Consider the following 27,046-nt stretch of genomic DNA (forward strand, 5'->3'; position numbering starts at 1 on the left):
TCTAAGTATATAGTGTTTCTCAGAAGCTATAAGACTGAGCCAAAAAACTAGATAGCATTTGTTGCCCTCACAATGCAGAGAAACTAATGCAGATACTTTAAAGCAACAGAGGCCAATAGGAAAAGTGGACCAGGAACTAAACAAAAGGTTAGTTCGAGAAGAATTAATTTAGAAGGTAACACACATGTACAGAAAAGCAATGCAAGTCAACTCCCTGTATAGCTATCCTTATCTCAACTAGCAAAAACCCTTGGTCCTTCCTATTATTGCTTATACTCTCTCTTCAACAAAATTAGAGACAAGGGCAAAATAGATTCTGCCTGGTAGGGGAGGAGAGGAAAGGGGCAGGGGTAAGGGAGGGGACAGGGGGGAAGAGGGGAGAAATGACCCAAACATTGTATGCACATATGAATAAAAGAAAAAATTTTTTAAATTTTTTTAAAAGACTGAGCCAATATCACTCTTTAGCTAACCAATAAGCGCTGGTATATTCTTATGCTGAAAATGTTTTTTCCATTTTAGTTCTAATACAATAAATAGTGAAGTATATACAAACATAAACAAATGGTCTCTTGACTCCTCAAAAATTTTTAACGATATAAAAGGTTTCTGAAACCAGAAAGTTTGAGAACAACTGCTGTATGTATGGGGAGGCTTTGAAATGTTCTAAGCAGGGAGAAACAGGAAGAGTAGGCAGGTAAAAAGAACTGCATGGTTTGATTAAGGTTGGAATGGACTGAAAAGAAATTCGGTCCATTTATAGTTTGTTATAAATCCCAAGTTGACTTCTCTCTGCTGGGATGTCTCTTTATTAACATATTAACTAATTCCCATCAACTGGTGACACAGCTGAGGAACTAAAATGATATGAGTCAACCTAAAATTACTGGTGATTGTTTTATTATTTACATTCACTCAATTACTACTGTTCCTCTTCAAATAATGCCAATAAAATTGACTTACATATCTTGAACTTAAAAACTAGTCCTCCTGAAGAGGTACAAAAATTAATCTACAAATGACTCAAAAACCACATGATCAATTACACAAATTAGGTAGTTATTTTAAAAACCAGCTGGCGGAGTGGCTCAAGTAGTTAAGTACCTGCCTAGCTTGAAGCCCTGAGTTCAAACCCCAGTATCACAAAAAAAAAAAAAAAAAAACTTGATAGTCTCTGAAATACATTTTCACTTATATCAATAGACAGGACAATTTTTTCAATTACAATGTCATTTTCTGGATTGGTGGGAGAGGATACCTGCTTGTTTCTGGTTCTGTTTGACACAGTTCCTTTCCACCTAGGGGGAAACTCATTTCTGAATATAAGCACTATGAATTTTAAAGTATTCTGAATACAGATCTGTTTCTATAATCCTTTCATGACTAAACTGTTATAGCACTTTGGTATGACACAGAGGAAGAAAACTTATTCTTCAAACCATCCATGTGTTTATGTTTTAAATAAACACAAGATGAATGGACTGGTAGCTAAATAGGTAACAGACTGATCAAGGACTCATGCGGAGGTGTAGATATTACAAAGAAGATACACACATACACAACATAAAACCCTTACATAGTTTTATGAGCCATTTTAAATGTGTGTATTGCCATTGTATATCATTTCTCTAATTGTTTTAAGTAGCCAACCCCACTGACGCCTCTTAACTAAACAGACAGAAATCTATCTGGAGAATTCTATTTACCACCTTTTTAAAAATTCACTAACACTTCTATTCCACATGCCTGAAGAACTTCCAGACTTTTGACAAAGTAGCAAAGTAGCACTAAGAAAAAGTAAAATTAGATCCTTACCTGAAAGTATAATCCTTTTGAGTCTACCTTTTATAAAAATCTTGGAAATTAGGTTACAGTCAGTACTACAGGAGATTCAAATAAGAAACTGCACCTATGCAATGAAGGGAAGAACTAATTAATTTAAAATATATGCATGATGAAGGTTTAAAAAAAAAATCAACTTAATCAATGATGAAATTTCCAAACACTTGCTAAAGCCAAATGGTTTCGGCAGGAAACCTGTTTTCTGTGACTCAAATTCAAAATGGAAAACGTGGGTGGTTCTTCCTGGCTCACCATTCAGTCAGCCAATTGACCGGCAAAGTTTTTACACAGCTTCAGCTCAAACTCTAGCCTTCTATCTGCCCTCACACTGCCATACCACCTTAGACAAATGAGTTCTCTTCAGCCTCAAAGTTAATTCTCTAGCAGGAAAACTTTCATGTATTCTCTTTAAACGATATTTGAATAAACTACCAAGTTAGTGAAAACTTTAAATCCAGAAGATATGGAAAATAATAAGAGCTAAATCCCAAAATAATTCCAGAACTTTAAAGCTATCTCCAGCTCTACAGCTATGACTTCTAAAACATGAACTGAGCTCCCTCAGGTCCTACGCTAGAACAGCAAGGTGCAAGTGGGGCAGGGGATTCCAGCCCTGTACCTTAATCAGCTACACCTCTTCCCCACTCACAGTGCACTCCCGTATGCCAAGATGTGACTGGCCAAAGACACCATATTTGAACTTCTGAACAACCATATGACTGCTGGATATGAATCTGAAAACTTTGGGAGGTTAGGACTTACCTGGAGGAATTAAGCCACTCAGGGAGGGACCTTGGGGGTTTCTTGTCCCTGGCCCCTTCCTTCTTTCCTCTCCCTCTCTGTTCTGTCCTTTCTCTCTTCCATGAGATAATCTCTCAGGAGTTCTCCTCCCCACTATGTTCCCACGACCATGATGTTCTGCCCACGCAACCTGGAACTGAACACTGAAACCATGAACCAAAATAAATCCTTCCTCTTATAAGTTGTTTATGTCAGGTATATGATCACAAAGATGAGAAAAATAAGTAATACAGAATCCAGTGATCCTATAGGGTGTTTCTGCATAGCCACTTAGAACTGATAAAAGTAGCTAGTGGAAGTTGGATTTAACTGACAACACAACACACCACAAATGCATTCAGTGAGAAAAAAGACCCCAGAAACAGGAAGAACACTAGCATGGTAAAACAACTGTTCACATGCTACTACCCAACTAAATCTGAAATCCTTAAATCACTGGAAAGTCTGAAAATATTTGACAGAAATTCAAACAGCTGCTTCCAATATTGATATAAGGATTCCAAGTGGCAAACGAATTGGGGGGTGGGGGAGGTGGATAACCTCACTCCTAAAGATTCCAGGCCCAATCTGGAAACTGTTCATTGTCTCCAGAGGCTTCTTTGCAAAACTGCTAAGAGACTCACAATAGCAACTTGCTTAGCAGGAGCGAAGTCCAGCCACCAGTGACTGCCCAGCAAGTGCCTGCATGATAACTTCACTGGTGGACACACAGGCAAACTCACTGTCAAGGCTACAGTGAGGGGCACCAGCTCCCAGGATACTCATCTCAAGGGACCTATTTCATCTGACAACACTGGAATGTGAAACATGTATACTATCTGAACATTTGGATTTTAGAAATAAATTGTATGGCACAACTAAGCAGATCATGGGCAAATCCAGATCATAAGCTTTTAGAGCTAAAAGAGTGATTCCAATACCCATTACCACAGCGTACCCTCAATTTTACAGACAAAATGAAGCCAAAACCAGCTGACTGCCAGCCCAGCACTCCTATTGTCACACCTGCTTTTTAATCATTTGTGAAAACTATATTTTGGAGCTATTAAAATCAAGTTATAATTCAGTTGCATGATAAATATCTCACTTAACCAAAAGTAAAAAATAATTTACATTAAGAAGTAAAAGCCTTCAAAATATCCCCAGCTGGATGAGGAGGTACAATGAGGGTGGCTGTCTTTCTCCATACTAGTCTAATTTTATCCTTGGGAAATAGTATTCATGAGTTACATATATAATCATCTCTCTTTAAAAATTGGTGCCATCCAAGACCAATACATCCAGCAAAAAGATACAAAACACGTCTTTCTTCCCTTACACAGAATGCTGAAATGGCAAAAATCGCAGTCCTTTCTTCTCAACTTGAGATTTAGAATATTTCCTAAACAAGATATTTTTCTGCACAGTAATAAATTTCCTCTAATATCAGCTTCAGAACAGATCAAGGAGTCTCCTTTAAACTTTGATTTTTGAACATTTCCTCTAAGACAATAGCCTATAGTGATCTTTCATTCTGTTCTATTCCTCAACTTCCAAATGACAAGAACTAATAAAAACATATACGCTAACACACATATGAAAAGAGAAAAATAATTCACAATAGGAGGAAATATATGCATGACTTTTTGAAGTTGTTCAGATAAAACACAGATCTCAAAACAAATTATAATTGCTCACTGGGTTACCTCCAAAGAGAGGCTTGTGTGCTCCTTTCCTGTTAAGGATACTTTGAGGAAAATTTGTGACAAAAATGAATCCCAATTCTGCTATTAACTAGCTGTAAGATAGTGGACAAGTCATTTACACTTTGAACATGAGCTCATAAAAAGTCAACATATTTGTTTTCTAAGATATTTTTTAGGTTCCTTAACATCGTTCTAAGATATTACCATCTTTATTTCCCTTAAATTCCCAAAGCCAAACTTATCTTTAAATGATAAAAAATAAACATTTATAAACTACCTCATGCCAGGACAGCCACCAGCTTAGCTAAATGAAAAGTTTGGAATATTATAGACTTCATCCTCATTCAGCGTAGTAACTCCTTGTCTTGTGTTTTAGCTTCTCTGAGGAGGGGTAGCTTAATAGATGCATAAGCAATTCTGGATGATTCTGCTGAAGCATCTTCCATCTCTGCTGAGGAACAGGTCTCCACTTCTCCAGCTCTCCACACTCTTCCTTTCTCATCCCTCTTCCATCAACTCAGTACCCCGACCCTCTGAAACTTGACCTTTTCACCAACTTGTTGACAATGAAAGCCTTTCAGACACGTTATATTTAAAGCTATTTACTTGTCTATGTTTAAATTGGTGAATCGCTGTATGATCTGTCACACGTACTCTAGATGTTAATAACCTTTTTTATCTGAGTTTGTTTACTACTGAATAAACAAGAAGGTTCCAGAAAATTGCACATGCCACAATTCACATATGTAATTTATATTCTGTATGTACAAACTGATGACTTTGCAATTCCCATAAGCCAATAGTTAAAACAATAACTAGGACCATTGTTTTACTAGCAGGAATCCTAAAAACTAGGTGCTTTTGCCAAGTTCACTCATTCAACACCTTATCTATTCCCTACTATGTAGTGGGCACTTCATTGTGGGGATATGCAAACTAACAAAAGTCTCTGCCTTCACAGAGCTTGTATTCTAATGGAAAAGAAACACAACAGTCAAATTAGTAAATTACATGTGGGAGATACACACAATGTTAAGGGTCATGCGCATTGAAAAGGAAAAGGACAGGATGCCAGGAATAGGGGATTCCTGGGGTGAATTGGGAGGAGGGACTACAACGTAAGTGGGGTGGGATTAGCACAAGACTCACTGCAAAGGCAGTGTTTGAATACAGACATGAAGGAGATGGAGAAGTGGACCAGAATAAAGTTTCCTAGTAACTTTTAACTAGTAGTGACTATGCATAGAATGGCAAATGTCTTAGCTAAAGAATTACGGCAGCGCAAATTTATAAACAACCCAGAAGAAAAACCTGGCCAGGTACCAGTGGCTCACGCCTGTAATCCTAGCTACTCAGGAGAATCACGTTCAAAGCCAGCCTCAGCAAATAATTCTGCAAGATACTATCTCAAAAAAACTCACACAAAAGGGCTGGTGGAGTGACTCAAGGTGTAGGCCGAGCTCAGGCCCCATTACTGCAAGAAAAAGAAAAAAAAAACTGAAGAGGGATGTATGTATCTCCCTTCATTTTTGCAGCTTATTTTACCAAGTGAAAACACATTAGACATACTCAGTGCATTTTACACTGAGTATTTGTTCAGTATTTTACACTGAACAAATTCTTACTTCTGCAATTCAAATTCAAAAACAAACATCCAAGTCTTCGTCTGACACAGAAAAATCACCAATGATACCAACCAACAGCAACTCCACTAAGAGATCCAAACAATATCTGGACTCAAATCTCCATACAGGGCAGAAATAGAGCATTGCCCTGCAAGCACAAAACTCTGAGTTCAAACCCAGTACCACCAAAAAACCCATGCTGGACTCCATGCAGGAGTCCAGCAGCCACCAAAAAGCTTTCTCCCAGCAAGTAGAAAGCTCTGCTCCCAACAAGGGCTGACTGGAAAAAGACCTGGCTATGAAGCCAGGAGTCCTTTTCACTAACCAGCTAGCTACGCCATTGAGCAAATCACCTGACTCCCTGAGCTTTGGCCTCCTAAAGCATAAAATCAGAATACATTTTATTCTTCTTATAATGAATTTATTCTTCATTGTAATGAATTACAATGACCCAATGAAAAGTCTCAACTCTGATTAAAAGAACAAATTTTCAAGAATCAGTCACTTGAGTGGTATATCACCTAAGACAAAAGAACCTAACATTGTTCTTGGTTTTGGCTCTATTATCTACATATTCTTACTAGATTAACAGAATTCTCAAGTAACAGAAGCATGAGACCACTGCGGTTTTAAACATACCCCACTCTAAAAGTGCATTTTCTTAAAAGTTGCTTAGAGTGTCATGTGATTCCTAGTATATTTCTTACATTAGTGCAATCACTATATTATTTCAAGTAAGTGCTATAATGAATATCTGTTACTCATGGAGCCCAGAATCATTTTTGTTTCATTTTCAACCTCTGTGTAAAGCTCACCTTCCCAACATAGAATTTAAATGTGGAAGCAAATAAACAAATTGGAGTAGACAAATTATGTTTCCTGCCTTCCTTATCCTATAGGACAGGCAGACCTGTGCATTAGGTGCCTCCAACCAGACACATATGGGACTTCAGAACAGAGTCACATGGAAAAGAAGCAGGGTGGCAGAGTGTACAGCATACATTGTACTGCAAGAAAGAAGGAGGTGCTTCTGGGTCCAGCTTCCAATTTAGGACAGCTCCTCAGTGGACCACTTCCACGGTGTTCCAGAAACTCAACCTACAGACTCTCTCAGCCCTTTCCTGATGATTTTTTAAACTAGCTATCACCCTTAATAAATCACTTTCTTCTTACACTAACTTGAATAGATCTTGGTATCTGTAACTAAAATCCTTGACCAATACACATAGCAAATACTCTTTTCATTATTTCCACATATCAAGAACTGAGACTGAAAAACAAATAACACAAAAAACATTCCCCTATAAGCCAAGAGTTCTGTCTTAAGCTAGGGCTCATATTCACAATCAACACTTCAAACCTTTCCTTATATGTAGCTTCTCATAAATTTCATCACCTCTGCCATGCAAGGAGAAGAAAATGGTTTTTGCCTAACTAATTTTCTATCAATAAAGAGTCTGATGACAGTAACTTGGCACGACATTTGAGAACAAGATACAATAAACATCACTCTCTATACCAGCTCAGGTTTATGGAGAATCCTACAGAGTTAGGTAGCACTTTCAGAGCATTCCCAAACTGCCACCAAGGTGATCTAATGCTGTGCATGAATGCCAAAATGATCAGCACTCTGTGCCAAGGCATAACTTAACTCACAAAGCAGCAGTGAACTTTTCACTGATTTCCTCCATCCCTCGAGGTAAGATAATCAAGTTATAACCACTGACACATCAGGTAACTAAAATATGACACCACTGCTTAACACCAAAGCAGACTAAAAACACTGAAGACTGATCGTACATGTTAAAATTCTTTGCTTGGTATAAAGGCATTCAGATCCATAAAATCAGTTGGCAAAGATGGAAAAAATAATCAGCCATTGATAATGCTATTCTTTGAAACGGCAAGAGACTCTTACAAGGGACATTTGATGTCTCTGAATAATCAAATTACTCTGTAGTATCAAACTGCACAAAATATGTTCCACATAATACTCAAAGGCAAAACTTTCTAAGAGATCACTTACAGTCCTGAAGCCAGTCAATGACACTGATACTCATGCAGAAAGCATCTCCAGCCTTTGCCAAATAGAAAGTATGAGTTTAACTCAATGGAAAGCAGAAGCATGCCTCAACAGAGTTATTCAAGACAAGTCTACTAGCGTTCTTGCCAACCAAGCTCTGGGTCAACAAGCACTCCAAGCTCTGCATTTGTTACTACAGGACCACGTGCCCCACTCCTACTGCCCATAATCACTTTTATCAAACATCTACAGCTCTCTTAGCTTTACCAATGATGATCCCAAGAACCAGAACACAAAAGGTGAAAATAGAAACTGTATTTTCCTCTGCATGACAAGGCAATTCAATTTTGTAAGGAAAACTCAGAACTTGGCTACTTCAAAACAAAATTTTAGAAACAATCTCATTGAGGCTGTCAGCAAAGGACTGACTAAAACGAGTACTAAGCTTTACTATGATTTCACGTGTACCATATGTGTCCCTTGGATTCATCTGGCCCTCTCTCCCTTTTTTAAAGAAATGAAGTGCTTCTAAACTAGAAATGACACATTGGCCTACTTTGTATTTTTTTTGTTCATTTGTTCCTTATGTTTAGACTCTAATCTCAATCTTAGCAAGTTTACAGATATGGTGCTCATTTATTAATAGTATCAAAATGAAAAGATATATACTACTACAGTAATTCCCAAAGCTGGTCCACAAAACAATACCTGCATTCATAGAAACATTAAAAGAACATGTGCCACTATTACATAACGCTTAATTTATCCAATCTAAAGGCTTGCCCTTTATTTTGACTGCATCCTTCCTATTCTGTTGGTATTCAAATGGCCTTTCTTTGTAACATGTTGAAAACTTTTAAGTTACATCCATGAAATTCAAATGTCTGGGTATCGCTGCTTCAGATCTTCTGTAACTTCCCCATCCCCAACATTCCAACTCCATTCTTTCCAGACACCCATATAAACAATAACAACAATCAAACCTGTGCCATTCTTGACCCCTCCTTTCAAACCCCACTTTCAGACTAATAGCACATCGTGTCAGCTTTACATTCAAAATGTATCAACAGTCAACCACCTCATGGGTCTAAGTCCTCAGCAGCAATCCCTTAAGCTAGCAACAGCCTCTTCACCTCACTTCCTACCTGTATTCTCAACACAGCAGGGTAATGATCCTATTAAAACTCAGATAGGTCATGTCAACCTCTGCCTAAAATCCTTTAGAAGTTCCATGTTTTGAGAAACCTAAGCCCTTAGCAACACTCACAACAGGAGACCATGTGCTGTTCTGATGCCTCTAGAGCTCACTTCTGATCCTTGTGGCTTCCTTCTAAGCATCTGGCCTCAGGGCCTTCTCCTCACCCTAAAATATGAATACCCCCCACCCACACACACACATATACACTCACCTACATTATTGTGACCTTACTTCCTCAGACAGTTACTCAAATTCTATCTTTATGTTTGTGACCTTGGGGTATGCAAAATTTTCTTAGAACACAATATTAATAACCAACAAGTGGGAGAAGATATTTGTAAAAGCACACATCCAATCATTCAAGGACGCATTCAAAATGTATTTTTAAAAACCTCCATAAATCAGTAAGTGGCATTTATCATAGTTAAATGTACTGAAGTATAATTTGCATACAGGGAAATTTTGACAAATGTATATGGTCATGAAGTGACCACCACAATGAAGCTATAGAACACCTCCATCACCATAAAAAGTGGTAGCAAAATGGTCAAGAAACATGAAAAGGTGCTCAAACATATTCATCTTCCATCATGGAGTGTCTCTACACACCCACCGGAATAACCAAAGTTAGATGGCAGGCACCACCTAACTATACAAGAACATGCAGCTCTCATATACTGCTAAAGGGTGTATAAATTGACATAACCATTGGGAAAACTTTCTCAGTAGCTGCTGAAGTCAATGTACACATACCTTATGACCTAGCAGTTCCATTCCTAATTATATCCCCTACAGATGTCTTCACTAACAAGACACATACAAGAAAGAATGTTCATGGACACACTTTTCACTAGCCAAAGACAGCTAACAGTGAATTGTGGTACCATGACACAATGTAATACTCTACAGCAGCAAAACTGAACAAGCTGCAAGTCCTTGTAAGAACACGGATGACTCACAAATACAGTGGTGAATGAAAGAAGTCAGAAGCAAAAGAACACATTACTAACAAACTTTAAAAATGTAAATCTTATCATTCTCCTTGCCAGGTATTTAAAAACCTTCCCAAGGCTCCTCCAGGACTCTAAGATCAAAGTCCCAATTCCTTTGGGTGATATGAAGAGTCTTATTATGAGGCCAGTAGTCCAGTTAGTAGGTCAACCCTACCACTTCTAGAAAGTTTTTTCATAATCACATTACCCCTGTCTAGCAGTCTAATAAAAATGCTCTTTACCCAAGCCTCAGCACCTACTGCCCTCCCCACACTATCCTACTTTCCTTTCTATTCATGTTTCAGAAGTCTTCAAAGACTTCTTATTCTCCCTCTTCCTACCCAGTGTCACAAGAGCACTTCATAGCCAACTTCTTAGGCACTATGCATACATTTGGGGATTACTTGCTAATCTACCTGTTTCCCCCATTATTGAACCACTCAAAAATTATGTGCAAGGAAATGCATTAAGGATACTTGTTACAGGCTGACCTCCTAAATTGGAAACGTGACATTCACAACCATACCCCAGCCCAGGAGTCCAAGAACTTACAGGAAACAGAAGCCCTGCAAATGTCTTTGCATTACTGAACCTATGCTGGCTCACAGCAAACACCACCTTTTTTCTCAATGCTATCAAATCACCTGGTAAAACCAACCCTGCAATTCTGCCAGAAACTCACATGAAACAATCCATTTCCTTTCTTTAGGGAAGGGAAAAAAATGGATTTACCTTCAGAGTTTAGAAGTTTCTCTCACCCTCTCATTTCTTCAAGTTTCCCAACTGGGTTTCCTCAAAAGTAACCATAGAGTTTTCAGTTTCTGGGGAACAATTCATTTTAGCCAGGAGATTCTTACTTATTTTAAGTGGGAACGAGTTTTCTCACTTTACCCTCTTTTGTATTCATTCTAACCTTCTCTGTTTGAAAACACTTTCCTTGTTACATAGTAGGAAAAAGGAGTGAATTACTCTGAACTCCCTCTTGTTAATATTAAAGTGAGCCAGTTTCTTTTTTATTCCTCATCTTCTTTTAGAATTCGGAAATGAATGTGCATGCACTTTAACAAAGTTGAATGTAGGGCTGGTGGAGTGGCTCAAGCCATAGTGTTTCTGCCTAGTGACGAGAGGCCCCGAGTTCAACCCCAGTACTGCCAAAAAATAATGAAGTTAAATGTAAATATACTTTATGATGCAGCAAGTCCACTCTTAGACATATATCCAGCAGAAATGCATGGCCATGTGCACTTCAAGACACATACAAGAGAGCTGGCAGAGTGACTCAAGCAGCAAGAGCACCTCCTTAGCAAGCATGAGGCCCCGAGTTCAAACCACAGTGCCAAGAAAAAAAAAAAAAAGGTATACTAGCCAAAAATTGATTCTTAAAAGTCAAATATCCATCAAGATATTCATACAATGAAACTGGAGAGCAATGGAAATGAACCATAGTTATCAGTAATACACGGGTAAATTTTACATGGTATGCAAGAGAAAATGCACTATTTTGTTCCCATTTTCCACACATTTCGAAAATATAGAAACACTAATCCGTGATGACAGAAATCAAAACAAGCTATTACCATTGGGGAAGAAGGAAGGCTAATGACTGAAGATGCACTGGAGGACTAGTGGGGCTAGTAATGTTCTTTCTTGATTACACATGGTGATTACACACATGTATACATTTTATGAACATCTACTGAGCTGTATCTTAAATATTTGCATACTACACATAGAAGATCTTTGAAATTACTATGGAATTTCCAATTTTTCCTTGCAAGCCATAGGTCATCATGGGTATGTTGGTCAGCTTTCCATCACTATGACAAAAAGTCTGAAATAATCAACTTAAACAAGAAACGGTTTACTTTGGCTCATGGTTTCAGAGGTTCCAGTGCACAGCTGTTTAGACCCCCATCGCTTTGGGCCTGCTCACCTCATGGCAACTGGGAAGCCTAAGAGAGGAAGGGGTCAGGGCCACAGTATCCCTTTCAAGAGCAAACCTCTATAACCCACCTTCTTTCCACTGGCCTCACCTCCTAAAGGTTCCACCACCTCCCAATAGTGTCACAGCTGGCAACCAAGCACATAAGCCTCAGGGGACATCTAACATCCAAACCTGGTTCGTTCTTGCACCAAAAAGAAAAGAAAAAAGATCCAAACTAGGTATGACACTCCTTAAATATTTGTAGGTATTCAAGGTATCTTTTGTTTTAATGCTTATTATGTGCCTTTTTTCCTAAAAAAAGTAAAACAACCACCCACAGAATGGGAGAAAATTTTTGCTACAACATGTAAGAATCTTGAAAACATGACAAACCCAGTCACAAAAGGCCAGGTACTAAGAATCCATTTATATGGAACATCCAGAATAGGCAAATTTAAGTAGACAGAAAGTAGATTAGTGCTTGCTCAGAGTTGAGGGGGCAGAAAGATAAGGAAAGGACATGGTGATTAACAGGCATAGAGTTTATTTTTGAGATGATGAAAATATTCTAAAATTGACTATGGTGATGGTTGCACACAGGTGTGAAAACACTAAAAGCAACTAAATTACATGCTTCAAAACAGCTAATTATATGGTATGTGAATTATGTATTCGATTTTTATTTTAAATCTGGCCTCTTCACAAGGCTGACTTCTTTAGAAGCCACCCCTACTTTTGCTTATAGGCATTACCTGCAGTCATCCAATCCCAACTTTGTTTCTTGGGGCTTCCCTTCCACCAGAATAAAACCACACTTTTTTCCACAGCTCTGGTGGCCTTAGAATCATACTATCATTTCTCTGAGCATCAAGAGGTCTCTTTTCAAAAACGTAGGCCATTAAAACTCAGGCCACTGTACAACTTCCTTCATGACTGAGTCCAAAAATCAAAGTTGCCACTTTCACCCCAAGTTCTTAGCATGAATTAGTTAGCCCAATATTCATCTTCTACTTCTAAAACCAGAATCAGAGCAGCAAGTAAAGGACTTGTCCTCAGATATCTTAATTTACAGGGTTGAAATTTCCACAAATGGACTGATAGTATAAACACAGCACTTGTAAACTGTGCCTGATTTTTATTTATACATATTATTCAGGAGTACATTTAAAATTAGGCTCTAGAAATAGTTGGAAAAGACACAGGTCTAGATTTCAAAATCTAAAGGAGAAGCAAACACAGAAAAATAATTTAAATGTATTTTGGCAAAATTTCCCTAATTTCCTTTATCCTAATAACTCTTAAAAACAGAATTGTGCTTTTTCTTTTCCAACTTTGCTTAATTCGATGGGCATAGACATTCCCTCTAAATCCCAAGAACTGGCACAATGCCATATACACAGGAGAGTTTCAATAATGGTATATTGATTGAGTAAGTGAATAAAAGACCATAAATCTGCAAGGAGAACCAAGTATCTCCCAGAATATACACCTTGCCTCTAAACCTCTGCTCAGTTATCAATCCCAGCCAAAATTAAGCTAGGAAAATATCCAAGCTAGTCCTCCCTCTGTTCCCCTTGCCCTTCTCAACCTGAGCACTCAACTTTCTGCCTTTCCCCATCTGATACAAGAAATGTTTGGAAAGATATGTTCAAGAGATGGAATAATCCTAAGCTAGGCTGATAAAATTTATTTTGCAAATCCAGGAATCCACCATTATAACCCAATTTTACAAATCCAGAAATCTACCATCATAACCCATACAAAATACATCTTTCCATCAGGATCCTTATAAATCCAAGGGAAAGAGACTAGGAACATTAGGAAGCTGGGAAGACTTGTGAAAAAAGGAAGGGAAACTAACATTTACTGGACATGTGGTGTTTGCCACGCCCTGTGCCTGGTGCCTTACAAGAGACATCAGAATAAGAACTCTGCTTAATTGATACCAAATCCAAACTAGGGGGAGGGTGCTATACACAGCATCTCCTGTGAGTTAACCATCATCACTGTCCCCTTTTCAAAAGTGAAAACAGAGGTCAAGGAGCTGTCTGAGGTCAATGGTAGGATGAAACTCAGGTCTCTGATTCCGAAACCTGTGTGTCCCACTGCCCCTTAATATGAAATACTTTGCAACTTAGCCTCAAAATCCATTTCCTAATTCTAAAGCATATAAGTCAGGGAAAATCCTTCTTCAAAGGTTTTTCAGGCCAGGCCTGGTGGCTCATGCCTACAGAGATCAGGAGGTTCCCAGTTTAAAGCCAGCCTGGACAAAAGTTAGTAAGACCCCCCACCTCAAATAACAAGTCAGATATGGTGTATGCAGCTGTAATCTCAACTATATAGGAGGCATAGGTAGGAGGATCAAGGTTTGAGAGCAGCCCTGGGGCAAAAACATAGTATCTAAAAAGTAACTAAAATTAAAAAGGACTTCAGGCATGGCTCAAGTGGTAGAACATCTGCCTAGCAAGCAGGAGGCCCTGAGTTCAATCCCTCATACCGCAAAAAAGAAAAAGGGTTTCCTATATATATTCCAAAAAACACTAGTATGTAAAAGATCATTAAAAAAATAAATAAAAAGGTTTCTTTTCTTGCTTTCCGGGTTATAAATTCTCCCAATCTTAAATCATGGACGTACTAAAATTTGTCTAAGTCATCTCTCACATTCTGTCCTAGAGGGAAGGCTCTGGTTTACTTCTTAAAGTTTGAGAAAAACATTCTGAATGCCAACTGCCAACATATAAAGTTTTATGATACACTTGGAACTCCAAGAGATTTCACAGAGACCTACAGTTAGCACTGCTCCTGGATATCCCCATGCCATCTCTGGAGAAATCTGAGACATACCTCCTTCAGGTTGCTGCTTTCCACTTCACAGTCCCCCACAAAACACCACAGTTTTCCCAGAGCCCTGTTTCCTTCTCGCCACCAAATTTCACCTTAAAGCCCCTTTTACTGGAAGAGCTCTGTGTTTTGCTTGTTTTGAGAAGTCATTTTCAAAAGACAGGGAACATGAAAATGAAGTGGTGGTGCTCCTTGGGTGGTAGAAAGATGAAGGATGTTTTTCTCCTTCAAACTTTCATGCACTTCCCAAATTTTCCACAAAGTTTTATTACTGGATTCATAAACAAGCAAGAGAAAGAAAGAAGGCAATTAAATGTTTCCTCCATTCCTACTGGACAATTCCCCCCATCTGGGAGCACCTTGAGGACAGACCCAAGTCTGTCTATCCACTCAACACAGGCCTCACTCACAGCCTATGCCTGCCTCAAAACCAGTCAGCAGTATTTGTCAGGTGACTGGCCGTTCAGGTAAGACTAGGAAATGAACTTGGTAGTGACAGCAGGAAGATCGTAACGGACTTGGATTACTGCAGTTAGACAGCATTATTAAAAAGGTAGCTCTCAACAGTCTAAGAAGTTGCATATGAAAAGTCTGCAACCCAAGCACAAGGTGACCTACTTAAGAACACAGCACTGCAGAGTAGATGAGAACAGGCTGGTGGATTATCTTGCTATGAGTGAGGCACCAGGAGTTGAATTCATTAAATCACATGGAGGCTCTCTGCTGTTTAGCAGACACAATATGGCCACCAAAGTTTAACAATACTCTCCAAAATGCATCTTTGTTCCCAAAATTAAGTAAAACTAATTCTTACTTAAGGGATTAAGATAAAGTCATCCCAGCCTTGTTATTAGCTGCCAGAGGGCCTTATCTAATAAGCCAACACAGAAATCTTGAAGATCTGTTTAATATGAAAGAGAAGGTGCAAACATTTGACTTGGAAAAATGGCCTATATGGACCACCTAAAGACAGGCATACCATAATCAACACAGATGCAAATACCACAACTCCACAGAAGAGTTAGGGTATTAAAACTGTCCTTCCTTTTCACCAAAAGTTAACTTTTACTAGTGGTTTCAATTCTATTTGAAGAAGCACTTGAAGAAGCCATGACTGGGCTTACACCTATTTTTGCATTTTCAATTAACTTTACTTCCATTAGCCTCCCTGTAACAATCTGTGTACACCTCCAAGCTCTTAAAAGACACTTATTTCAAAACAAAGCAGGTGCTAAGTAGATGACAGCATGATAATTTTAGGGCAACAGGCAGAAGTCAATGATAGAATGACAACTTCACATCAGAATCCACAATGCAGGATGAAAAACAAAGTATTTCACTGCAGAAAATAAATATTTCAACTTTCCTGTCTCGCCTGGAAGTAAAGTGAAAGTATTCATACTAGAAAAAAAAAGTCATCACTATTACAAACTCTGAAGATTTATACTTGTTTCACCACAACTATAAATATTTACATTTCATCTAGCTATTCATACTTCAAACTTTGCAGCCCTAGGCTTCAGATTTCTCTAGTAAATGTGAGTCCATTGCAAGATTGCTCCCCACATCCCAGCAAACTCAGTTGGCTGGAGAGAGTATTCAAGGACAAATGATACCTTCAAATACACTGCTTCCTCTACAAGCTTGAAATTCTTGCTCATCTTCACCTTCTAAAAGTTCATGCATCCACCTTCTAATTTCTGTGAGTGGAGTCAGCAATAGGAGGTGAGAGAAAACCACATCTGCATCCCCTGGAAAAACGCAAACATGAGCATCTACAAGCTAGGCAAGTTACCTAACCTTTCTCAGTTTTAATTTCCTCATCTGCTAAATGTTCACCATGACTATGTCAAAGGAATTTCATTAGGATAAAATGAGATGGCATAAGTAAAGAATCTAACATAGGGGACAGGCCCAGTGGCTCACACCTGTAATCCCAGGTATTCTAGAGGTGGAGATCAGGAGGCTCACAATTCCAAGCCAGCCCTAGCAAAAAGTTAACAAGACCCCATCTCAACAGATAAGCAGAGCATGGTGGTACATGCCTATGCCCCCAGTTATACAGGAGAAGTAAGGAGGAGGATCACAGTTCAGGCTGGTCGGGGCAAAAAAAAAAAAAAAAAGAAAGAAAAAAAGGCCTGCAGTGGGGCACAGGGGAAAGATGTGGCTAAAGTACAGCACCTGCCCAGCAAGCCAAAGGCCCTGAGTTAAAACTCCAATACCACCACCAAAACAAAAAAAAAAAAAAATTAACATAGGATGAATTGTCAGAGAAAGACACTAATTAGGCACTGTAGAAGTCACCCTGGTGGGCCAGAGTCTACAACAGATATGGGATGAGACTGGAACCCAACAAATGGGTCACATGACAGTTCTGGAAAATCCAGATCATCACTGAAGATCCAAAGAAACAATCCGTGACTCTCTACTGTGGCACAACATGGACAAGTGATGAACTATACACCAAGCTTAAAAATTATACCAGGAAGACCAGTCTTTCATTGGAGAAACAGGTGGAGAGCTGGTACCATCAGCATAACATAGAGTTTAAAACAAATTACCAGTTTAGCCAACAGGGTGGTGCGGTCATAACTACCCTATTATAAGTTCACGGACTTTCTGGCATTACCAACAATAAAATACACTCTACTACACAGTCAATACATGACCAGAACTATTCTACTATTAAGAGATGATGGCAAGATAGCTGCAGCAATGTTTGTTAATTCAAGAAATTCTGTAACAGAACCTCAACAGCCTGGCTCTGAGTGTGAATGTCTACCTTGCAGGGGTGTTGCAAAGATTAACAGTAATGGGACACGAAGTGGCCGGCACCCTTGGGTTCTCAGTAAATGGTGGCCAATGATAATTTTATTACAGAAGCAACAAAGTCAAAATACTGAACCTGTCATGAAAAAACGGAAGAATGGGCGTCTCCTCTCAGACCAAGAAATTAAGCATGATAACTGGACAAAGTAAGATGCGCAAAATCAGTGAACAAGTTAATCAGCTTACCAGCCAAGAATGAAAGCCGAAGTGCTCATTTCTGTGGTGCAAATAAAGAAACACGCAAAATGAGAAACAGCCCATATCCTCAAGGATCTATACCTATCTGAAGAGAAATCACAGCTTTCCATTGCCCTTCTACATTCCCCTCTAGACTCTATGTCCTATGAAGGCAAAACCAAAAATTTTACATTGCCATACAACACACGCACTCAATAAAAATTTGGTAAACAAATGAGACACTCATAGGATCTTAGGATTAAAAGCATCATCTGATACAAAAGTTTCCAAGCCTGGCTTCATAGAATGCTCAATATGAACTTCCAAGGTAGAAACTGAGAATGTATATACGTAAAACACTCCCCAGTTGACTCTGGTACTCCATGCAGATTGTGAACCACTGAGCACCCAGAAACTGTCCAGATGAGCTTTATGGTGATCCTGTCCAGGAATGACCAGTGTTATGCAGGAGCCCCTCCAATAATGGGGAACACTTATCACACCAGCAGGCAGCTCTACTAGAAAAGTCCCTTCTGATATTCAGTCAAGTATCTGTATTTAATCTGCTCATTGTATTCTACCTCTCAAGAACTGAGAAAACAAAGACAATCTCCTCTTGTATGATGGATTTTACTAAAGAATAACATTCCTGCTGAGTCTTCTTTAGGCTAGACATCCTTGAGGTATTACATATTAATTATTAAATTCTAGGTTCTTTAAGCATACAGCACAGTACAAATGAATTGCACAGAAGGGAGCAGGGTGAGTTACAGTAATCAGAAAGACTTCAGTGATGGAGATGGGTCTTGAAGAATTAGAAATATACAGATGTGATGGGGCATACCCGTAATCCCAGCATTCAGGAGGCTAAAGCAGGAAGACTGCAAACTCAAGGCCAGCCAGACTACATGGCAAGACTGCATCTCAAAAAACATTTTAAAAACCTTGAGTTCAGGAGCTCATATAGCATCAAAGAGTGTAAGAGAAAGAGAAGATATTGATAAGCAGCATGGGGTATGAGGCTCAGGAAAGGGGTAAGAGAGATTAAGCTATGGGTGAGAAACTTGGAGGATTACGTAAACATACTTTTTTTTTTTGGTTGAACTCAGAGCCTCATGCTTGCTAGGCAGGTGCTCTACCACTTGAGCCACTCCACCAACCCTTTCAGTTATTTTTGAGATAGGGTCTCACGTTATGGCCAGGCCAGGTTGGATCATGATCCTCTCATTTTTGTTTCTCTGTATAGCTGTGATGACAAGTGTGCACTACCACACCCACTCATTGGTTGAAATGGGATCTCGTGAACTTTTTGCCTGGGCTGGCCTCCCTATCTGCACCTCATGAATGGGATTACACATATTTTTGAATTGAACTAAAACTGAAAATAAAGAAAGGTTCAAAGAAATCATAATAGTTGGCAAAGAGAGTATGAGTGTCTCATTTGTTTACCAAAAATACTGCATATTGTATGAACTCTTTTATAAGGAAACACCTAGAATAGGCAAGTCCATAGCGAAAGTAGATTAGTGAGCGCCTGCAGATGGTGAAAAGGAATAGCAGTGGAGTTGGCAAAAAAATAGGGGGTGACTGCAAATGGGTTTGGAGGTCCTTGTGTTCTACAATTGTTTATGGGCATGGCTGCACAATTCTATGAATATACTACAAAATATTGACTGGCATACTTTAAATGGGAGAACTGTATGATAGGTAAATTATAACTTAATAAAGTTGTTACACACACACACCAAAAAAAAAAAAAAATTTCAGGAGTACATAAATAAGTACCATGATTTCAGATGTTTTAGAGAGCATCTCCCCAGTAAAAATGACTATCACATAGAGGTGAAGTAACAGGCTAGCAGAGGGTTTGGAAAACCTAAAAGGTATTTTAAGAAGACTATATCAGCTCTTTAGAAGGCGTTAAAAATCATGTAAAAAACAAATATTTTAAACATATAGGTCCATTTAGTACTGTTTCTTAAAACTGACCTAAATCTTCTAATATATACTTCAAAAAGAAAGGAAGGTTTGAGGCTTTTCAATGAGTATGTCGAGTCGTAGCATATACTGAACATTAAGGGTGCAGTTACTTAGAAGCACAAATACAATAATGAACAGTAAGCCCTTTCCATGAAAAGTGGAAGATTATGTAAGGTTAAACCCTTCTTATAAATTTTGAGGATCTGACCAAAACCCTAACATAAAGAGAGGCCCTCCTGCTTGGCAGATACCAAAGAGCTAGCCAAAATAATTTCTGCCTCCATGATACCTATTGAATAACAGCTCCTGCCTCCCATGCTCTCCTCTATCACTAAAGCCATTACTACTCTCTTTCCACCGAGTACCCAGAATACTTACTTAGGTAATACTCCAACAACTACTCAACAGTTACGTTCACTTCCTGTGCCAGGCCAAAGGAAGCTTTACCTTCTCTTTCTAAATCGCAGGACCTGCAAAGGACACACACAGTGACACCTTATGGAATCTTGGCAACCACTGATCAAACTCAGAGGGCAATGAAGAGCAGCATCAGAACTGCCCACCAATAAGAAGAACCAAGAACCACCACCAACGTGTTTTCTAAAGAGATGGAGATAGAAGCAGCTAACTATTGAGAAGGTGTCAATAATAAGCAAATCCCACATTTCCAAGATACAACTTTTTACTACTGCCTCTAAGGAAAGACATTTAATAAATTCAAAATATTGCTGATCAAAATATAAAACCAATGCTTTCAACATCTTTACTAAATCTTAAATTTTAAGTCAATAGGTTCAAATACATCTTACACTTCATCTACCTCTGAAAAATTTTAAAGTGATCAAAAAATCTAGCAATACGTAAACAGGTATTCTACTCTGAGAAGCATGGAGAGTGATCTCCCAAATAAATTTGGCCTATTAGCCCATTAAGTGTTTACTTATCCATGTTATGGGACACTTAAAGAATCTGAGTATCAGTTTTCCTCCTATAGCAACCTCCCACTTAAATAAAATTACTTTGGTCAAAGCTATGTTTACCGAGAGGCAGGTTTGGTGCCACACTCCCACACAGTGGCCCCACTGGCTCCGCACAAAATGAATCTCTGACAGCTTAGAGAGAACCAAAATACCAGAAATCACAAGATGGATCAAAGAGAAAGGTTCCCACCAACCAGGGAAGACACCAGTCTTCAGAGGTAAATGTTAACTTTCCAGAACACATTCAGGCCTGTTAGCTAAATGGCTCAAAAGAGACCACATAATACATTAATCTGGTAATCAGTCTTCCTCCAAGAAATAATACCACCACTACAGGACACGGCTTTAGAAGATCTACCTCTGCCCGCACCCCCAGTTTGATCTTTAAATTCTGAGAAGAGCAGATACTTCACCCTTTTCACAGATGAGAAAACTGAAGCCTATGAAGATTGACAAACTACCCTCACTGTCTACCTGACTTACTCACTTAGAAATCATACCAGAGGTGTGACAAGAGGTAGAATGGCTGCTTTGTGAGCACCTTGAGCGGAAACTCCAGACCCACCAGAAAAAAAAAAAAAAAAAGTCACCTTGCATCTCATACCCAACATGTGCAAATCAACCCTGAATTCCCCACCCAAACCTGCTCCTCCAGTCCTCTCTATTTCAATAAATGGCACCCCTACTACACCAGTTGCTCTGGCCAAAACCCTGGTGTCACCTCTAACTGCACTCTTTCTCACTGCACACCATCTCACCTGTCAATGTTAATTCCACTTGAGACATATCCAGAATCCAGCTACTTCCTACTGCATCCACTGTTGCTATCATCTCTCACCTAGATTACTGCCAGAAACATCTAACATCTCCCTGTCTTCACCTCTGCCTCCTCCTCATTCTATTCCCTATAAAGCAGTTTGTCTTTTAAAAGTGTGCCATGTTGAAATCCTTTGTTCAAATCCCTCCAGTGGCTTCCCATCTCACTTAAAGCTGCTCACTGATATATCCCTAGGATGAAAAAAGTCCCTGCCATATAGAAGGTGTTCCACGAATATTGCTGATTAGTAAATGAAGAAAAACAGCCAAAATCATACAGCTAGTACATAGTAGAGTTAAGCCTGGAACAAATCTTCCAGTGTTCTTTGGCAACACTGAGATGAGATTTACAGCAGCCAACAATCCACATGGGAGGAAATTCTTAAATTTTACTTTGCATAACTAAATATTTTAATGCATAATCAATACTATGTTGGATTTCTAACAACAAACTAAAATGAAAATGTCACTTTATAGAGACATGAAGTCTCACACTAGTGCTCTGAATACAACATGCCTGGCACTCAGATCTTCAGTGTGACTCATCTGCACTTAGGGTGTCACCATATCCGAAGACTACAACTGCAGTTGCCAGAGCTCCAGAAGACTCAAAACCAAGTACCTAGAAGATAGGATAATAAGACTCTCTGAAGTTCCCACCCCAACACTACACCAAATTAGCTGACACAGGAGTTGAGGTTCCAGGGTAATACCAGTATCGGAAGAAAAGTTGCACTCAGAATTGCCTACTGCCAAAATGGCTAGAAAAAAGTTCTGAAAGCCAAGTTTAATTGTTGTGTTCAGATCAGAAAGAAACTAACACTAAAGTACTTATCATTACAGAATTTTCTCATTAAAATGTTTTAGGCCTTAAAAACAAATCTTTAAATTTCTCTCAAGTCAGTTCTTTCAAAAACATTTCTACCATCTACAAAACTCCCTAAATCTCATTAAATCACATTAAATTCTTGAATTTTAATAGTAGCTCTTAAAGGAAACTTAATTCAGCCCTTTCTCCTTTTTACAATGAATTACTTGGACTGTAATAGGTGACGAATGAAGGCTTGTTAATTGGATGAACAAATGCATGAGTGAATGAAGATCCAGAAAGGTCATGACTCTTCCAACATCTGACAGTAACAACAGGATTATCCAGAACTAGGGTTCTAGATTCTCTTGCAGTGGATGAAGGAATAGAGAAAACCAAGATTTGAAAACTCTCCTGGTCTTTAGGAAAACCTTAGCCAAAATGCATTAATAGCAGTTTTCTTCAGTTCTCTTACGTAGAAAAGCATTTGATAAAGTAAATTTTGCCAAGACATATCTCCTTGGAAACCAGGAAGCAAAACTGTCTATAACATATTCCTCTATGTAAAGAATATTTAATATAGGACTATTTTCACATTAAGCAATTGCAATTGTTTTGCATCAGGAGTGAAACAGGTAGCCTTTGACTTGAAAAAAAAAAAGTCCAAACAAATGAAAGGAACAGAACATTGAAAAGGAACATATCAGTCACTAGAAAAAGTATCAGCTACGTGAGAGTGGGATCTATTTGTACTCTGTCCACTAGAAGCAGCCATCACCCCTAGCATATAGTAGAATCAATAAACACTTCAGGATTAAGTGAGTGGAGATCTGCCCTTGCAGACAAATATTCATCTCATCACCATTAAACAAAATTTTATGGTAGGACTAATAAATGAAAGCATACTGCATTTTTTTCCTCCATAGAAATCATACCAAATGATTCTTCAATTAATATGCCCAACCAAAATATTCTCTATACTTTCACTAGGAAAGTGAAAAGTCCAAGCATGGTCATACGCGCCTACAGTCCAGCTACTCAGGAGGCTGAGGCAGGATCATTTAAGCTCAGAATTCAAAGCCAGAATAGGCAACATGAGACCTGATCTCCAAAAGACAAATAAAGAGTAAGAAAGTATGTCCCAAAGAGCCTGAATTACTGACTACAGTGCCATTTCCCTTGCTATTCTGATTCCAGTCTTTCCTTCAACTCACCCTATATACCCCACCCAGATTAATTTTCTGTTGTTTACACATACAGAAAAGAAAACCTTACTGTAAGTGAGTATTCTGCCTACATTTGTGACACACTGAGATGTGAAAAAGCAGACAGAAGAGTTCAGAAATGACTGGAGTGGAAGAGAAAGACAATACTGTGTTAAGAGAGAAAATATTACAAATATTTCAAATATTACAAAATATTAGCTCTTATAACTGATCTAATTAAAAATCTTGAGCTACTACTAGAGGCTTTCATTAAAGACCTCCTTACATCATTGTGACAAAAGTGATACAGATGTTGTTGGGCATTAATATACACATGCAATCTTAAGATCAATTCAAGGTCCTTTTTGAAGCTTCCTAAGACACCGGACTCAGTCTGTGAAAGCACTCTGCAAACTAGGTAGTGCTAGATCCCCCAGCTCTTACCATGCTGCTGGCCAAATGATAGCCTCACATACATCTTACCATTTACATTTCCTTATTTCATTCTCTAAATATGCATGGTGCCCTCAAAAAAGTAAAGAAAAATTATTTGACATGCTTTCTGTGACTTCTCTATCACTCGACATCTGTATCAGGAAAACTTAAAAGTGACACTTACGCCTGCTGATTTTAAAACCTATTGCAAAGCTAAAGTAACAAAGACAACAGACCAATGGACTAGAATAGCCAGCCCAGAAACAAAGCTACACATATACAGTCAAATGATCTTCAACAACGGCGCCAAGACCACTCAATAACGAATGCACTGTCTTTTCAATAACGAGTGCTGGGAAGACAGAATGTCAACATGCAAAAGAATGAAGATGGACCCTTATGTTACACAATACACAAAAATTAACTAAAAATGGATTTAAGTCCAACAACTATAAAACTCCTAGGAAAAAACATGAAGAGTGGCTTCATGACAATGGACATGGAGATGATTTCATGGAGATGACACCAAAAGCATAAGCAGCAAAAGCAAACTTTAAAACTTGTGTGCATCAAAAGACACAATCAACAAAACAAAAAGGTAACCTATAGAATAGAGAAAATATTTGCATACTATATATCTGATAAAGGTTCAATATCTAGAATATATAAGTAACTCCTAAAATTCAAAACCAAAAAAAAAGTCAAACAAATGTCCAAAGTACTTGGACATTTCTCAAAAGATGGAATACCAATGGCCAACAAGAATGCAAAAGGAAATTTGACATAACTAATTATCAGTGAAACTCAATCAAAACCACCATAAGACATCACCTCATGGATGGTATGATGGTTACTATAAAAAATAAAAAAAAAGGAAGTAACAAGTGTTGGTGAGAATGTTGGAAACCTTGTGAAATGTTGATAGGATTATGAAACCTAATGCATAGGTGTCGCAACCACTACGGAAAACAGTGTAGAGGTCTCAAAAATGTAAACATAAAATGACAATATGAGTCAACAATCCCACTTCTAGGTAACTATCCAAAAGAATTGAAAGCAGGGTCTAGAAGAGATATTTGTACACCCATGTTTATAACAACGAAACTCCCAACAGCCAAAAAGAGGTGAACACAACCCACACATCCATCCATGGCTGACTGGATAAACAAAACATAGCAGATATGTACAATGAAATGCTATCAAGCCTTAAAAAAGAAGGTAATTCTGATACATGCTAAACACGGACAATCCGTGAGGACAATATGCCCAGTGAAATAAGCCAGTCACAAAAAGACAAATACTGCATGATTCTACTTACATGAGGTTTTCTATGAGTCAAAATCATAGAGACAGGAAGTATTTGGTTGGGGGGTAGGTTAGAAATGAGGAGTTGTTTGACAAGTACAGTTTCAAATTTGCAAGATGAACAGAACTCTGAAGATGAGTTTCACAACACTGAATATAGTTAACACTACTGAACTATACACTTAAAAATATTTAAGATGGCAAATTTTGTGTTTTTACCAGTTTTTAAAGTGTCAACATCCAATTACCAAATTGATTTTATGTCCTTCTCCCACTGCAAGAACCTAAGAAGCTGGACATTTTACTATAAGCATTTACTCCTAGATTTCTTCCCAGCTATCCTTCTGAGTCAATAGAACTCTGTAGAGGATTTGGGAGCTCTCATTTTCACCTATCCAAAATGAAGTTTCAAAAACCCCAGTCAGCAGCTTCCTGGTTTAAGCCTACTATTTACTTATATACACAATTATCAAACACAGAGCTAAAAAAATTATACAGAAGCCACTCTGGCTTCTTTTTCACCTGGGCAAGGGTGAAGCAAAACAGAATCACCTGCTGAGCTTTCTTCAAACTACCCATTCACCTGGTTACCCAACATGCTACCCCAGACCTCGCCACTCCTCCCACTCCCTCACTGCCTCCCCAACACACATCCTACCCAAGCCACCAAAGCCTGCTACTTTAAATCACTGCCTTGAAGACAGCCTCCCAAACAATCACACCAAAAGCAATTATTAGGCTGAGCTTCTTGGACTTTTAATAAGTCTTTCTAGAGCGCTGCATAACCATCACTTATCTACTGAAACATTTTGTTATACAATTATTATACTTCACTTCCCATTATAAAAGATTAGCACTAAGATCTTAATTAAAAAAAAAAAAAAAACAGTGAAACTCTCCAAAGACTCACGGGTATTTCTCAAACTGGAAAAGAGACAAGAGTTAGGAACCACATACAACCACTGCACAAGTTCCCAACAGCACAACTGAGTTAGGAATCCAAACAAACCCCACCACACACCCACTACACACACACCACACACACAGCACTCTTTTACACATAAACTGCCAGCTACTAAGAAGTTATCTGGCAAACTACACTGGCAAAATCTTCTAAGGTCTTCAGTGGGGGAGCCAGAAGCATGGCTGGGGAAGAGAGAATAATCAATCAACTACACACTAACCCTCATTTCAAGAGGGAGCATGTGTCTTTGCAAACGCTTCCAAAGACAAGCAGAATGGCTCAGAAGAGTTATAATCTTGGGCTTCTTGTAAGAATATAAGAAAATACTCCTTTCTATGTTCCCTGTCAATATATAGTTCTATCTCTTACAGGCACCTCCTAATAAACAGACTCTCTTCTTGATGGAATGGGATTCCACAGCTCAGTTTTCAGCTGCTTCTCAGAGAGCATCAAAAACCAAAAAGGAACTGGTAAAAACAAATGGTCAACCAATTCTGGGAACTAGAGCCTATCAAAGGAAATGCAAGGTGCTCACAATACAGTAACCAAAAATCATACCTAGACAAGTCATTTAGAAAATAAAATTACAGAAAGATACCATAGGGGCTAAAATAAA

General features: G+C 38.5%; 1 protein-coding gene across 16 annotated transcripts in view; it reads right to left on the minus strand.

The window, feature by feature from the left end:
- Sipa1l1 (signal induced proliferation associated 1 like 1) overlaps positions 1–27,046 on the minus strand; it is a 316,961-nt gene that overhangs the window by 283,954 nt on the left and 5,961 nt on the right. Inside the window, exon 1 of one of the 16 annotated variants that reach the window (XM_074067646.1) lies at positions 16,548–21,415. The exons of 14 other annotated variants lie outside the window; for them this stretch is intronic. The gene's annotated coding sequence lies outside the window, so the exon portion shown is untranslated. Of the gene's footprint in view, positions 1–1,815; positions 5,918–16,547; positions 21,416–27,046 lie in introns of those variants that run through there. One more of the 16 variants, XM_074067650.1, reaches the window with a different exon arrangement.

The sequence above is a fragment of the Castor canadensis genome, chromosome 3 (genome assembly GCF_047511655.1).
Source record: "Castor canadensis chromosome 3, mCasCan1.hap1v2, whole genome shotgun sequence".
NCBI classification, from domain to species: Eukaryota; Metazoa; Chordata; class Mammalia; order Rodentia; family Castoridae; genus Castor; species Castor canadensis.